This window comes from Chelonia mydas, chromosome 3 (genome assembly GCF_015237465.2).
Source record: "Chelonia mydas isolate rCheMyd1 chromosome 3, rCheMyd1.pri.v2, whole genome shotgun sequence".
NCBI lineage: Eukaryota > Metazoa > Chordata > Testudines > Cheloniidae > Chelonia > Chelonia mydas.
In genome coordinates this window covers 133,476,188-133,490,255 of record NC_057851.1, presented here as the reverse complement: position 1 = coordinate 133,490,255, position 14,068 = coordinate 133,476,188, and the positions used below count along the sequence as shown (strand labels likewise).

Below are 14,068 nucleotides of genomic sequence, written 5' to 3'. Positions count from 1 at the left end.
TTATTCCCTGAAGCAGTGGGCCCTCTAGGAAAGGACTCCCCCTGACACACTAGCAGGGGACGCTCTCCATAGAGATTCTTACCACCTCCACCACAGCTGAGGGCTCTGTTAGGGTAGAAAGGAGATAACAGGGGTGAAGACCCTACACACAGGGTGCTCTGCTGGGAAGGCAGGGGGTGGAAGGCAGGACCCTCCCTCCACACAGAGATCTATGTCATTAGAATGGGTGGGGTGGAGTGGTGTCAATGGGCCTCGTCCTTTACATACAAGAGCCTGCTGAGGGGCAGCAGGCAAGGAGCTCACGGTTGCTCAGATTCTGGCTGGCTGGGGGCCTCCATCCTTAGCCAGCTGCTCCTTGTCTTCAGGCAGGATGGGTTCTGATTTGGAAGGAATAAGACTCAGTCTCTCTTTAAAGGACGGACTCCTTTCCCGGAGCTGTAGGGTAGAGAGTGCAGTGGGGATCTTTGACCTAGCCTCTCAATAAAATATACAGTTAATCGGGTAAGTGGTGGAAAGAAGCTTATACTTATTTTTATAATGTAAAGGCAATTAGATGCCACAACTGGGGAGCGTACAATTGCCTTGACAGAATATAAATAGAGAATGATCATAATAGCCATTAACTGCCTCTGGGAAAATGTCACCTAATCCATCCTCCAGAAGACATTGAGGAGTTTGTATACTGAACAAAACTGACATAATAAAAATCAATTCATTAGGGGTTCTGCTTCTCCTTTGCTGTCTCTGCCCAATATGTCTTGGGGGGAGCAACTGAGACCTTCTAGCCCTGGCACCTGATGGAGTCAAGGGGGAATTGAACATCTGTATAACTCCATACTGTACAAAACTCAGGTACACTCTGGAGTTACAGAAAACCAGGAAGTTCCCATCCATAAAGACAATTGAATTTACAAATATTTTTAAACACACCTTTCTTTTGTGACAGCATACAACGGGTCAAAGTGTCAGTTATTCCATTATTGTGCTTCAGACAGGCTCAAAAGGAAGAAGATGGGAGCAAAGGTGACAGTAATCTGGAGCCCTGGCCCCCGGGCATAATTTAGAGCATGCTCAGGGCTGCTCTAACTTCCTTTCTACTTTCCATGCCCCCAACGGGTCCTAAGAAGCAGAGAATAGCTGTATTGCAAAGCACTTCTGTCAGGTCTGGACACATTCATTGTAGGGCAGGGTACTCCACCCCTGACTGTCCCAGCAACTGGGAACAGGGCCAGCATTGAGCCCCCATGCCAGTTCTAAATTGGTTGGGGAAACCCTCTCCAGAGACGATATTATCAGGGAACTATGTTTGCCCCACTGAAGGCCCCTTTATGCTACTAGAACAGTGTCTGGGGTTTTTAGTGCTTTGAGATAGGGCTGCTTTTGTGGCTCCATAGCTGCACTAGCAGCACCACTTCCCTGCCAGAGGTAAGAGCACCTGATGGGGGGAAGGAGGAGGAGAGTGTGAGAACTCCACACTGATTGGGTTTAGGGGGTGAGGGGAGGAGAAAGTGGGTCAGGGCAGTGGAAGTCACACAAAAGGGGAAAGTTGAGCTTGCCATATCCTCCCTTGGTTGCTACTACCTGGCGGATTTGGCTGAATTTTTCTTCTCCTCTGATGGGTCATGCCCCACAGGTTGAGAAACACTGGTCTAGCAGTTCCTAAACGTGTTATCATGCAAGGAGCTAGATCAGTGGTTTTCTAACTTTTTGAGGTGAGTTACAATTTTTGGTTGCACGCAGACAAACATAGATACACAGAAAAGTATGCTTGATAGCCTACTCATAAACCTAACAGAGACGTTAATACAACTTTAATTAAATTACCTACACCTGTAAGTTACAAATACTTACCAATGGCACAGCCAAGGCTTCCTCAGCAATGGGCTGTTTCTACTCTGCACCTCGAGGGCAGGGCCAGTACCTGCCACTCTCCTACTGACCCCTCAGGTTTTCAGGCTGGGGGAAGGCACATGTGACAGTCTCTGGGGGCAGAGCCAGCACTGGGCACAAAGGCTGCTGGGAGCAGAAATCCACATGGCCACAGGGGATTTTGACACTGCCCCACAGGCTGGGTGGCCTGCTGAGGTGAGTCAGGGGGTGGAGGCGGTGCTCCCCCCCTGAGCCCTGTGGGGACTGGCCGGAGCTGCCTGGCATCACCATCCTCCCCTCCCCTGAATATTCCGCCATGCTCCCTGGGGTGGAGGGCATGCCCCATGGTTTGAAAAGCTCTGAGTTAGATTCCAGTAAGCAAGCGCCGTCCCTATTATGAGCTCAGCATAGCTTGCATAAAACCATGGACAGCAGAACTGGTTTCCTTGAAAGGGGAAATTTTCACCTTGGACGGGTAACCAAAACTCTGAGATAAACTCTTTCACTGTTCAAAACATGCCACGGTGTCTGCCTCTGTAATCGCCAGCTATGAGATGCTGAAATTTCAAATTAACATCTCAGTGGCTCTAGCAATGCAGCACTTGCCTAATAATATACTGCAGTGTCCTCATAGGCTGTGAGCCAACGTCTTTGTGAAGTACTTGACCTCAGGACCTTCTCACTCAAAGTTGAAAGTGCTTCCTACTGAGTCATTTATGGACTATGAGACACCTGGATTTTAAACACTGATGTTTATTTACAGCTGTAATTAGCAAGATAAAATGCAAACACTTGGGTTTTGGAGAGAAGTTTATTTTCCCACATTTTACATATCCTTACTAATATATTATGGTAAAATTTACCCATCAGAAGAGGAGCACCTCAGACCCCTCCATAGTCACTTTGTGCAGGAGGCGGCACTGGCTGCATTACTGCAGAGAAGCCTGCATACCATGGTGGTGAACTCCAGGATAGCTACCAAAATGCAAGTACAGGGGGTGCTGGGGTCAGGCTACAGGAGCAGCATCTGGCTCCAGGTTTATGTTTACCCGGTAGCCAGGAACCAGCACACAGGCTGAAGCAGCAGTGGTGCAATTCAGCCCTCTGATTTCCCTTGTGTTAAGGAATGGGATCCTCCTGCCACAGCCTGCATTTTATTCCTTCCAAAAATCCTCTGTGCTTTGGCGGGATGAATTTCACTTATAACAGACAACTGATGTCCATTTTACCATGTCTGCACCAGTTTGGGTGAGTTAGCAATTCCCCCTGTGCCACCCCCACCCCCTACTTTCAGCCAACTATATTTTTTATATACTTTATCTTTCAAAGTTCCTGCATGGGGATGTGGGATTGGGATTGTGCTTTTTTTTTTTAATTAAGGCCTAAAAGTTTGAATTAACCTTTTGTGTTTTTTTTTCAAAAAAGTTTTATTTACATGGGATTTTTTAATAGGATTTTAAAGTATTTGAGTTCAATAGATGTTACAGGATCTGGCAGAAAAACAGAAAAAGCATTTCTTAATTTTTTTGGTGAAGTATTTTCCCCATCTTTAAGTCAAATTTTGAAAAACGTCAGCCAGTTATACAGCTGGTCAAAATATGGCAGGTGGGGACTTGCAAATGTTTACCAGTCCAAAAAGTCTCCAAGGAGGGGGAGTTCTTTCCCTTTCAGTTAAGCAGGTTACAGCTGCATTTCTTTTATATTTCTAAGTCATAATTCTATCAGTTGTCTACTCATCTACAAGGTCTTCCCAGATGGACAGAACCTAGGGCATAAGCCAGTTTTGTACTTTGTAAGTCACCTTTACTGACCTACAAAAAGTGGACTGTTTTGAAGGCAGGCTAGTTTTTTAGCTTAAAGTTTCTTGACAATGTCTCTCAAATGTGTTCAACGACTATAGTGTTTAAATATTAATTCTATCAGTTGTCTACTCATCTACAAGGTCTTCCTAGATGGACAGAACCTAGAGCATAAGCACTATTAAACACTAGTTGTGTGATCAGATTTGGGATTTAAAGTTGTGGTGTACTGAAAACTGTGTTTAAAATTACATAAACTAGTCCTTAAAATCCTAAGGGGTTTACTGGTCCTGCTTGCAGGCTATGGGACTCTGAGGGAATCTTGCAATCTGCATCCTCAACAGTCAGTCTGCAAAGAACCAGCCTGGAGTAAGATGGGTTGAGTTGTGCCTCCATGCCTTAGGGAGGAGCCTTATTTCTCTCTCTGTTTTTGGTTCTTGCATGTTAGGGTTCCCGCTTCTAAGAAATCAAGTTGCACTAAATTGCAGCCTTCCCACTAGACTGTTTGTTTTAATCTAACTTCTCTGTGTGTACGCCATTAACATAACAAAAGCATCCACTCTGCTAAGATGAATCAGGAAAGTCTATATCTCTTCTAGTGTTGCACTGCTTCAGTCTGTCTCTAGAGCAAACAAGATTGTAATGCATTCATCTACAGTGGGAATACTGCCTAGGGCAAATACACTGAAGTCAATTGGACTACTCAAATATGTAAAAATAAACAGTCACATTATTTTTTTCAGGACTGTGGCCTTGATAGCCAGTGTGAGGATTACGCTGTATTTTTAATACATGTGGGAAGGAAAAGAGTATAAACAGAAACTCCAGTGAAGCAGAGGGAGAGCCAGAGTTATGTAAAGAATACACCTATTACTTATTCTAATAAAATTCCTCATTCAGCATTACTTGTTCACTCTTAATGTGATCCTTTCCTATTGTCAAATGGAACCCAGGACTGAAAACACTTTGATTCTCCATATGGGTGTCAATAACAACTGTGGACTTCTAACCCTAGTTATAATCATATGACAGCTAGAAAGGGGAAAATTATGCAAAAAACCCACTAGAATAGTGGGCCAAATTCCTCCCAGGTGTATGTATGTAAACTTCTGTAGCATTACACCGGGAAGGGATCTGGATGAATTTGTTACCTTGTATTGTAACATTCTGCTGGGGGTACCCAGAAGCGTGAGCCACTTTGTTACTTCTTTGCCTCAGCAAGAGTGAGCTGTGTTGAAGATTAGACTGTGTTAGTTCCCTGCCACATCAGTTCATCTTTCTCACCACCAAACTCCTCAACGCTTTCCCAGCCCAAAACTTGTTTATGAAAGAACAAGCAATGAACTCCAGTCCCTGAACTCCTCAGAGATGTTTCTCTACAGTGCCCAGCCCCCACTAGTGTGCATTTACAGAAGATATTAACTTTGCTGCTCTTTTAAAGAGTCAGTACACTACAGCTTATTAACTGGGGTAAACACACCATTCCCTTCCAACACAGCATTGAGTTGGTTTATAGTAAAAATAAAACAAGTTTATTAACAGACATAGGTTATCTGATACCAAGTAGAAGGAATAAAGATAGTTACAAACAAAAGTAAAAATATGCTTTCTAATGGTTAAGACATAACTTAATGAGCTACAGTCTTTGTTCAAGGTTGTTTCTTCACAATTTTCCATTTCCAGCAATAGCTGACTAGCTCTTAGCCAGGATCCCCACAGAGTCCAAGGCTCTGGTTTTCTCTGAATGGTAATTTAAGGCTTTGCTGCTCCTCTCTTTATAGTCTCTTTATAAACCCTTGAAATGTGTTTTCCTGAAATGTATCCCCAGCTGAAATTCCTTTTCCCTGCTGGGTGTGGCTGCCATGCTGTCTGGTATAAATTCCATGTGGTCTTCACCTCTTCTAGTGATTTTTACATTGTACATGATTTCTTTCTTTTGCAACCTCTGATACAAACAAATCACCCATTGAATTTGGCCACACCTGCTGTGAAGTGTTGGCCTCTTTCTTTGGTCTGGAGAAAACCTGTTTATCAATTCCCCCTCGCATGCCTGCTTTAAAAACCTTTTAGTCACGGACTTGAAAGCATATCAGTGAGCATCCACAATTCCACACATTGCATTATCACATGTATTTCACAATGATGTTATTAGTTTTCAAATGATACTTCAAGGCACATTTTGTACAAATATTATTGCAGTAGAGCATAGGGTGCTAATTGAAGGGAGCCTAGAATCACAAGTATGCATTTTGCACACCAAGCGATGCAAACATGTGAGAGAGACTACTTTCTCAGTCATAATGCTTAAATTGACTGTACTGCCTCAGTGGGATTTATTTCCATTTACCTTGCAATGTTTCAAAGTGTTGGTTGGCTAGACACATTTTTCTCACAGCTGTCTCACAGTACATTCTAATCAAGAAAAATATTGGATAGTTGGATTTCTCTTTTTATGTAATTAATTTAAATATGAATAAAGCTTCTTAGACTGCAGACTTTTTGGGGTAGGGTCTGTGTCTTCATGTGAGTTTGTACAATGCCTCACATAATAGGGCCCTCATCATGATTGGGGCACCTCAGTGCTACCATTATACCATAATAAAACTTGTCTGTCTACCAAACAATTGTCTCTGCAAAATAAGACTGCATGCTGTTTATTGCAATAAAATAAATGCACATGAATGAAAAACACAACAATCAATTTAATTTTGAGTGAGACGGTAGAATAGTTGTACAGTGGAATAATAAAGACCCCAGTAGTAATGTCCAGGATATAAAACAAGGAGGATAATAGTTTTACAGCTCAAATGATCCCGAAGTGCTTTTCAAACTTAGACTGATGTACAATCTGTTCAGAAGAAGCAACCTGGATTATAACACATAACCAGATACCACAAAGGTTTAAGTCAGTGAAGGTTTAAGTCAGTGAAGAATCTTTTCCAAATGGAACTGCAAAACGGGAACTGTAAAACTAGGCAGAATGTAATTACAAGCTGGAATTTGGGCAGGTTGCCATTAATGTGTCCTATTGCTTAACTCCTGATTTCTCTTGCAGCTGCTGTTATTCCTTCTCCTGTCTCATTTTCAACCTCTCCACCTAATTCATTTATTTTTCCTTTACTATCAACCATCCTACTTTCTCGTCTGTTGTAAAATAATTCTTCTTCAACTCCTGCTGCATCTCCAACTACTGTTCCATCTTCTTAGCATATCCAAGCTCCTTCGGTAAGTTGTTCATTCTCACTGCCTAACTTCTTCTCTCTTTCCTGGATCACCTGCACTCTCAGAACATTGTTACTGTGGTCAGTAATGGCCTTTTTCTGGCCAAGTACCAGAATCTCAACTCTCTTTGTCTTCCTTGATCTGTCTGTTTCCTTTGATGCAATCTATCACTCACTCTCCTCTTCAACTCACTCTCCTCAGCTTTTCATAGCTCTTGCTACTTCTCCAACCACTACTTAAATTTCCCCTCAGACTTGCTCCTCTCTCCCACTCCCCCTCTTTATCCCTGTTATCTCTATCCTTGGTCCTCTCCTTTTCTTCCTTTATACTCAAATGCTGGGTGACCCAAAGTAGGTCACTCAGGCCTGATCTACACTACAAAGTTAGATACACATAGGTTATCTTGCCTCAACCTATTTGTGCGTGTGTCTACGCTCAAATTTGTCTCCAGTAGTCTTACGCACCCCTTATGGTGACTTAGTAAAACCAACTCCTAAAATGACATTGAGCCATGGTCAACCTACTAAGGTTGACGCAGTGCTAGTGTAGGCACTACGTGACCTATATCAACCTTAACAATCTTCCAGCTGTCCCACAATGTTTCATTCCATGCAACAGTGATTAAAAATTTCCCAAAAGTCATTGTGCCAGACAGTAGACTGACTGTAGCACACCTATCCAAGTGCACCACACTTTGCATCAACAAAACCACTCCTGGTGAGTATGTGAAGCATTGACGAAAGCAGCCAAGCATGCATGCACACAAGCAATATACTAACTTCAGTGGCTGTATGCTGACATAACTTGTGTAAACCAAATATTGTAGCATAGACATGGCCTCAGAGCTTCAATTGCTCTCTGAACTTAGGACTTCCAAATGTGTCTGCCAAACTTTGATCTTCCCCATGCTGCCCAGACTAACATTTGTGGCTGACTCCTTTATGTCTCTTGCTGCATAGTCATTCACTAATACCAAAATACTCTTCTTTTCCCCAGTCTTTCCTCATCTATCACTGCTGGTTGTTCTGCTGCACCTGCTATCATCAAGGTTTGCAACCTGGGTGTCCTTTTCATTTCTCTCTCCCACATACTGGAAATATCTAAATGCTCATACCTTCTTCAAAACCTTAGTCTGGTTATCTCTTGCCTTAAGTACTCCAAATTCTGCCTTTCTGATCTCTCTTATTCTCACATTGCACCCTTGAAGTTTATTCAGCATTTTGCTGCCCTTGTTGAGACCCTGAATTAGCTTCTAGGAATGGAAAGTCAGCAAAGAACAATACAGAAAGAATTAGCAATTTCTATCCAAAGTTTTTTCAGACAAAACCTCCATTGAAAAAATGTATAGGAAAAACTAGAGTGAACTTGAGAGGGAAAAAAAGAAAATAACTATAACTATAATGCCACCACTGTATGAGAAAGTAGATCTTTGAACTGTTAGCATAATTCACACAGTGCTTGCATCATGTCTCAAGGTCTTAATTGTGTCTTAAAACACTTTTATTTTCAAGACGTCACAGTCTAGAGCACTTTAGGAAATTAGTTGTGGATCCCTGAAGTCATGGCAAGGTATTGATTTATGCAACAGTTGGCAAGCAGACTTTAAAAAAAATGCTTTTATTTTGCTCTAGCACCCACCCTTGCCAACTCCATCAGACTAAGAGCTTGCAAAAAGTTAGTCATCATTGGGACAATAAATCACTTTTTAAAAGCATAGGTTGATCAGCATCACTCATTTACATACTTCACTTACTTTTCATTGAAATTAGAAGGGCTTATGCAAGTGAATAAGACGCATATGATCCGTGACAGACAAGCATCTTATATGTGGATGAAATTCAGCCTAATATTACTACACTATTATTGATAATTTATACAGCAGCTAATGACTAGTTGGCATTATACAAAACAAACTAAAGACGTGGTCCCTGCATTAAGGAGCGTACATTCAGATTTTTAACATGATACAATCAGTGAGAAGAAAAAAAAACAGTAGGGTAGAAGGAAAGAGGAAAATGACTATAAGGACTCTAATAACAACATTACATGCTTACTTAGAAACACAGGAATTGGTCCAGTGGTCCACCTAGTCCAGTATCCCATCCCTAACAATGACACTTACCGGACAAGATGGGCCATTGGACCAATTCTTGTATTCCCTGCCCACAGGGAAAGTGTCTTCCTAATCAGAGGTTTATGCCCTGAAGCATGAGGGTTTATATCCCTTCTAAAATTATTTTAAAACTATCTTTCTTATTGTAAGGAAAGTTCCTATTGTAACTCTGGACAATATAAATGTTGTTATTATTTACATTGCTACAGAACCTAGGAATACCAATCATAAAAATAGCCATACTGGGTCAGACCAATGGTCCATCTACCCCAGTCTCTGACAATGGCCAGTACGGATGAATGGAACAGGGCAATTTCAAGTGATCCATCCCCTGTTGTCTAGTCCCAGCTTCTGGGAGCTGGAGCTGTAGGGACACCTACGGTATGGGGCTGTGTCCCTGACCATCTTGGATGATAGACATTCTCCATGAACTTATCTAATTCTTTTTTGAACCCAGTTATACTTTTGGCCTTCACAACAGGTTCCACAGGTTGACTGTGTGAAGAAGTATTTCCGTTTGTTTGTTTTTAAATTTATCTATTCATTTCATTGGGTGACCCCTAGTTCTTGTGTTATGTGAAGGGGTAAATAACACTTCCCTTTTCACTTTATCCATACCATTCATCATTGTAATAGGTCTCTATCATATACCCCTTTAGTCATCTCTTTGCTAAGGGTATGTCTACACTACGAAATTAGGTCAAATTTATAGAAGTCGGTTTTTTAGAAATCATTTTTATATATTCGAGTGTGTGTGTCCCCACAGAAAATGCTCTAAGTGCATTAAGTGCATTAACTCGGTGGAGTGCTTCCACAGTACCGAGGCAAGCGTTGACTTCCGGAGTGTTGCACTGTGGGTAGCTATCCCACAATTCCCGTAATCTCCGGAAATGAGATCCAAAAGTTCACGGTTCTTTTCCTGTCTACCTGGCCAGTGCATCTGAGTTGAGAGTGCTGTCCAGAGCGGTCACAATGGAGCACTCTGGGATAGCTCCCGGAGGCCAATACCGTCGAATTGTGTCCACAGTACCCCAAATTCGACCCAGCAAGGCCTATTTAAGCGCTAATTCACTTGTCAGGGGTAGAGTAAGGAAATCGATTTTAAGAGCCCTTTAAGTCGAAAAAAAGGGCTTCATCGTGTGGACGGGTGCAGGTTTACATCGATTTAACGCTGCTAAATTCGACCTAAAGTCCTAGTGTAGACCAGGGCTAAGATAAACAGTCCATCTTTTTAAGCTCTCCTCATAGGGAAGCTGTTCCCTACCCCTAATCATTTTCATTGCCCTTCTCTGCACCCTTTCCAATTCTATTTTTTTTTTTTGAGAGGGGGGTGACAAGAACTGCACTCTGTATGCATGGTGTAGGCATACCATGAATGTATATAGCGGCATTATGATATTTTCTGTCTTATCTATCCATTCCTAACAGTTCTTAACATTGTTAGCTTTTTTGACTGCTGCTGCACATTGAGTAGTTCTTTTCAGAGAACTTTCCACAATGACTCCAATATCTTTCTTGAGTGGTAACAGCTAATGTGTACCTCATCATTTTCTATGTATGATAGGGATTATTTTTTCCAATGTGTATTACTTTGCCCTTATCAACATTGAATTTCATTAGCCATTTTTTTTGTCCAGTCATCCAGTTTTGTAGGATTCCTTTTAACTCTTCACAGTAAGCTTTGGACTTAACTATCTTGAGTAATTTTGTATGGTCTGCAAATTTTGCCAGCTCACTTCACCCCTTTTTCCAGATCATTTATGAATATGTTGAACAGCACTCGTCCCAGTACAGATCCTTGAGGCCCCTGCTATTTACCTCTCTCCATTGAAAAAACTGACCATTTATTCATCCCTTTGTTTCTTATCATTTACACAGTTATTGATCCATGAAAAGGCCTTACTTCGTTTAAGAGCCTTTGCAGAGGGGCCTTGTCAAAGGCCTTCTGAAAGCCCAAGTACACTGTATCCACTGGATCAGCACATGCTTGTTGACACCCTCAAAGAACTCTAATAGATTGGTGAGGCATGATTTATCTTACAAAGTTTGTGTTGCCTCTTTCCCAACATATTGTGTTTATCTGTATGTCTGATAATTTGTTCTTTACTATAGTTTCAAGCAATTTGGTATTGAAGTTAGGTTTACCAGCCTATACCAGATCCTATTATCAGAGGATCACCTCTGGAGCCTTTTTTAAAAATTGGCATTACATTAGCTGTCTGCCAGTCATCTGGTACAGAGGCTGATTTAAGTGATGGGTTACATATCAGAGTTAGTAGTGCTGCAATTTTGTATTTCAGTTGCTTGAGAACTCTTAGGTGAATATCATCTGGTCCTGGTGACTTATTACTGTTTAATTTATCAGTTTGTTCCAAACCTCTTCTACTGACCCCTCAGTCTGGGACAGTTCTTCAGATATGTCACTAAAAAGAATGGCTCAGGTATGGAGCTCTCACCCATATCATCTGTAGTGAAGACCAATGTCAAGAATTCACTTAGCTTCTCTGCAATGACCTTGTCTTCCTTCAGTTCTCCTTTAGCACCTCTATTGTCTAGTGGCCCCACTGACTGCTTCTAATATACTTCAAAACATGTTTGCTGTTAGTTTTTGTATTTTTAGCTAGTTCTTCAGATTCTTGGCCTGCCTTATTATACTTTTACTTTTGACTTGCCAGAGTTTCTATTTTCCTCAGGAGGATTTGACTTCTAATTTTTAAAGAATGCCTTTTTTACCTCTAACTACCTCTTTTACTCTGCTGTTAAGCCATCTGGCATTTTGGGGAGGGGTATGCATTCAGTCTGAGCTTCTATTATGGTGTTTTTAAATAGTCTCCATGCAGGTTGCAGGCATTTCAGCTTTGTGACTGTTCCTTTTAATTTCTATTTAACTAGCTTCCTCATTTTTTGTTGTTCCCCTTTTTGAGGTTAAATGCTACTGTGGTGGGTTTCTTTGGCATTTCCCCCCTTACTAGGATGTTAAATTTAATTACATTATGGTCACTGTTACCAAGTGGTTCAACTATATTTCTCCTCTTGATCTAGATCCTGTATTCCACTTAGGACTAAATCAAAAACTGTCTTTCCCCTTATGGGTTCCAGGACAAGCTGCTCCCAGAAGCAGTCATTTATGGTATCTAGGAAATTTTATGTCTGCATCCTCTACTGAGGTGAAGTATACCTAGTCAGTAGGAGGCTAGTTGAAATCCCCCATTATTATTGCATTTTATTCCTTTGTAGTCTTCTAATTTCCCTCAGTATTTCACAATCATCATCACTATCTTGGTTAGGTGGTCAGTAATGCATTCCTATTGCCATACTCTTATTGTTCAAGCATGGGATTTCTATCCATAGAGATTCTATGGTACATTTTATTCATTTAAGATTTTTACTTTATTTCACTCTGTGCTTTCTTTCACATATACTGTCACTCACCCACCTATTTTGTCACTCCTATATATTTTGTACCCTCATATTACTGTGTCCTATTGATTTTCTTCATCCCACCAAGTTTCAGTGATGCCTATTAGATCAAAAAAAGAAAAGGAGTACTTGTGGCACCTTCGAGACTAACAAATTTGAGCATAAGCTGTTGTGAGCTACAGCTCACTTCATTGGATACATGCAGTGGAAAATACAGTGGGGAGATTTTATATACACACACAGAGAACATGAAACAATGGGTGTTAAAATACACACTGTAACAAGAGTGATCAGGTAAAGTGAGCTATTACCAGCAGGAGAGAAAGAAAACCTTTTGTTGTAATAATCAAGGTGGGCCATTTCCAGCAGTATTTAGACTTCTAGCATTTACATAAGCACTTGAGGATTTTGTCAGATGTTCAGTTGCTTGCCTCCATGTGTTATATTTCATGGACTGGGACACTCAACCACAGAACAAAGACAGTCCCTGCCCCAGAGAGTTTACAATCTAAGTGGATTAATTATGTGCATGATCACTTGTTGCCACAATTTCATTGTGCTGGGTTTTTTTGTTTGTTTGTTTTTTTGTTAACTTCTTCCTTCTCTACTCACTAATTTTTTTTTATATCATGGTGGAGTGTAGAAGGCATTTGGCTGACAAGGGTTAGTGGTTGTTGGTCTCACAGAAGAGGTGAGCCTTAATGAGGGATTTGGATGAGAAAGGAAGCCTGGCCCACTAGAATTAGAAGGTAATGTCATGCCTGGAGCACCACAGTGGAAGGCAAAAAACAGGAGGTAACAAATCACAAACTGTGTGTGGAGGATGGAAGCAGAGGCAAGGTAAAAGGGGATGTGATTAAAAAAAAACGTCCAACATGTAGGATGAGGCAGATGTTTTGCTGTGATTTAAAATGTGAGGATGAAAAGTTTGACCAGGTTATGTAGGCAAACAGGAGAGAGTGGATGGATTTAAAGAGGTGAGCGATGGACAAAGATCTTTGGAGCTGTATTTCAGACAGACTGAATGGGAGCATTGTGGGCATCACTGAGACCACAAAGGGGGCTGCAGTAGACCAAGTGTGCAGAGCATAGACATGTGTCATGACTGTGAGGAGAGAAAAATAGGTTAGTCTTGAAACATTGTAGAGGAAAGAGTGACAAAACATAGTCTGGATGTGTGGGGGGAAAAAAGGAGACTCTGAGGTTGTGAACCTAAGAGCTGGGGATGATGGTACTGTTTCCCACAGTAATGAAGAAATGCAGAGGCAGAAAGAGTTTGGGATGGATAAGAAGAAGCCTGGTTTTGGTTCCCCTGACACAGTTTCTAACACAGTCTTCTGTCGGGGAACAGAATTCTCACTTCCCTCAATAAAAGAAACAGGTCATGTGGTGTCCCCCCCCCCCCACAGCCAAGTGATCCATAGATCTTGGGAGATCCAAGGAAGTATAGGTTATCTGTGTGGAAGCATCAATCTTCTGCAGTAGTTCCTTGTCCCTGATACCCACTCTAGCCTTTGCTAGTACAGCTTCTATAGGACAATGATTTGGGGAGCTGCAGAACATCAACAAGACAGATCAGATGCTGGTTCACCTGCAGTCTTTTGACACTGTTCCAGAGCACTTCACCATCCCAGAGAGCAATAAG

The 14,068-nt window shown here is 41.5% G+C and overlaps 1 protein-coding gene across 1 annotated transcript in view; it reads right to left on the bottom strand.

Annotated features, from left to right (window-relative positions):
• FMN2 (formin 2) overlaps window positions 1-365 on the bottom strand; it is a 248,618-nt gene extending 248,253 nt beyond the window's left edge. Inside the window, exon 1 of the mRNA XM_037895301.2 lies at window positions 304-365. The gene's annotated coding sequence lies outside the window, so the exon portion shown is untranslated. The remainder of the gene's footprint in view (window positions 1-303) is intronic.
• Between the last annotated feature and the right edge of the window lie 13,703 nt (window positions 366-14,068).